The sequence below is a fragment of the Miscanthus floridulus genome, chromosome 3, assembly GCF_019320115.1.
Source record: "Miscanthus floridulus cultivar M001 chromosome 3, ASM1932011v1, whole genome shotgun sequence".
Lineage (NCBI taxonomy): Eukaryota > Viridiplantae > Streptophyta > Magnoliopsida > Poales > Poaceae > Miscanthus > Miscanthus floridulus.
The window spans coordinates 10867122-10870108 of NC_089582.1; positions in this window are offsets into that span (position 1 = coordinate 10867122).

Below are 2987 nucleotides of genomic sequence, written 5' to 3' on the forward strand. Positions count from 1 at the left end.
CGCAGTGCCGCAGTCAGTCAGTTCTTCACTCATGCATATTGCATCGCGGCCACTGCTACTCTCACTGTGCTACCACATCAAACACCAACTGCACCAGCGAATTGTCCTCCACAACCTGATTCACTTTTCCTTATAAGCTAACACCGGCACAAAGTGCGTAGCCCCCTCCCACTTTGCCTTTCAAGGTTTTCACCGTCTCATGGAGATGAGGCACTCGATGCTCTTCCTGTCCATCTGACACTGCTGTGCACAGCCAGTAGTCCCTGGAGCCCAATGTAGTGACGGGTGAAGCAGCAAGGTGGAAGGGACATGGTACCTCGAAGCTGGCGCCGCAGATGAGCTTGACCCAGTCGCCGCGCCGGAGGGCCGTGACCTGCGGCGGGTGGTCGCTGGCAAGGCTTCCCCTGCGGGAGTGGGATACGACGGAGGCCGTAGCCCCTACGGACGCGTGGGAGGCCAGGATAGGCGGCGGCGGGTCTACAGCGACCATCGACGCACGGAGGAGGGGTCGGCAGGAGGTGAAGCGGCCGCCGTGCCCTTCGCCCAAACCCTAGGCACGAGCGCTCCTGGTCGTGGAGCCGCCGCTGCCGTCTCCCGACCACGCCTCGCTTCCCCGCCTCCGCCACGGCGGCTCCGCCAGGCCGCGCCGCATGTCGCCCCGTCCTTCGGGAGTCGCGTCGCGAAGCAGGAGGGGTCGGCCGGAGGTGGATCCGCCGTGTTTTTTTGGAAAAAAGAAAGAAAGAGATCCTTCCTTTATCGCTCGGCGCTGATCGCGGGTGAGGTAGCCACGGCTCGGGCCATCACGCGTCGCGCTGATTACAGGCGTGGGGTAGCGGCGTGGGGGTGTGATGAAGCCTGCCTTCACTACCAAAACAACTCAGGCCATCTGATCATAGCGAAGTTTCGTTAGAACAGATCTCAGCCATTTATTTCTAAAAGACGGGATTTTCTGGTCGCACAAAGTGGGGTAGATATAGCAAAAACCATCTCTGTGGGGGACAAATTCCTGGGTGGACCAAATGTAATTTTGATTGATCCCTTATAGTAGAGATATGCACAGAGTTATACTGAGTATTGCATGATATGCACAGAGTTATATTGCTTGATATGCACAAGTTGACTTACATTTGACCTAACATCTAACATGCAACACACGTTACATGAAACATTTTGAGAAAATAGTCAATGACGTCACATAAAAAACGACATGTTACAATAGTTTTGGTTGGCCGGCCGGCATGTCGCCACCTGGAGTGCAACCCCAGCAAGTAATTACCAACGGCCCGCCCGTACGTATCAGCACACCAAAAAGTTCATTTTGCAAGAATATATAATAAGAGCATCTCCAAAAGTACCTAATATTTTCTTCTAAGAACATAGTGTTTTCCAACTCCCAAAAATGTATTGGGCCATCTCCAAGATTTTCCAATAATTCACTCCGAAAACATTAAAATTTTGGTCCCATACGCAATTTTGTACGCGGCAATTTATTTTTTTTCCGCGACAGATCGGTTTCCGCGCAAGGAGTCGCACATCCATCGCCGCCGCCTCCAGCCCTCCATGCAGCTTCTGCCGATCCCCAGCCTTCCCCTGCCGGCGATCTCCGAACTCCGGATGCTCGACCTCCAGGAACTCCCTCTTGTACTTGTATCTCATCGCCACCCACATGAACAGAGCCATATTGACCACCGAGCGAAGCAGGAAGAACACGTAGTAGTAGTCAAGGTGAGAGTAGTAGAAAAGAAAGGGTACACGTTGGCCAGCAGTGGCGCGCCGGTGCCGGCCAGGTACCGCGCGACCTCCGCCATGTACCCCTCCGTGAACGAGCCGCTGGAGGGCAGGTAGGAGTTGGCGACCACGTCGAAGCGCACCGCCGGGAGGATGCTCTGCGTCGCGCCGCCCTGCACCTCGTTGCCGACGGCGATGTACTTGATGTTGACGGCGGGGTAGTAGGGCTTCACGTTGTTCTGCACCCACGACGCCGCGTACGATTGAGGCGCTGCCCGCAAGCCGGCCAAGCTCATCGCCGTTGCCGGTGTCGAGGTGAGGGCGATGCCGGAGTTGCGCAGGGCGTTGAGTGCGGATTGGGAGGGCGAGTAGATGCGCATCGGCAGGGTGTCAGTGTCACTGGCGCGGTGGACGGACCGCTGCCGCATCACGCGCATACGCACGAAGGAGACCCGGTTGGCGGTCGCCGCAAACTCCCGCGCGCGAAGAGGAAACCACGCGGCCAAACTGCGTTACGCGAAACCTGGAGACCGTGCAACTTTAAGCGGATTTTTTTCCCAAGTGCCGAAAGAGTTTGATAGTTGTTGGAGATGAATTTTTTTTATTCTTCTAAAAAATTATGGATTGGGAGGGATTATTGGGTACTCTCGAAGGTTAGGACATGTCTATACGAAAGTTATAGTTCTTAATAGTCCCAAATATGTGTTTAGGGTCTAAAAATATTGTAGTCGAGAAGTTTTTTATTTGAAGTCAATATTATTTGGAAAAAATAAAAAATTGAATCTCAAAACTTTTTAAAACAGTTTTCTAAAACTGTTTAGGACAGCACGTGACACACACAGCTCATCCATTTTACTGGCTTGAAGAGTTCCCGTCCTCCGTCCTGTTTTCTGCTGCTGATGACATTGCTTCTGCTGCAGCCTTGACCTTCAGAGTCACCATCTTCTTGGCGTGCCAACGTTCTCGCTTCCTCTTCCGACCGGCACCACCACAGATGGTGACAAATCGCTGACCGCCAAAACCTACCCTGCCGGCCCAAATTTCTTAGGGAGAAATTCCGCGCCAACCGGATTCCTTGCTTCGGTGTGGTGATCCGGGCAACCGTTTTTTAATCAGTGTGAATGGGGCCTGGCAATTAGTGGTGCTAGAATGCTTTACATCAAATAAACCCACCAATGCAAGACCTGGGGCTACCTGACCTGCCCTCATCAGTGTTGTTGCGAGCTTCGTCTAGCTGCAGAGGGAGAGAGAGGGTGGAG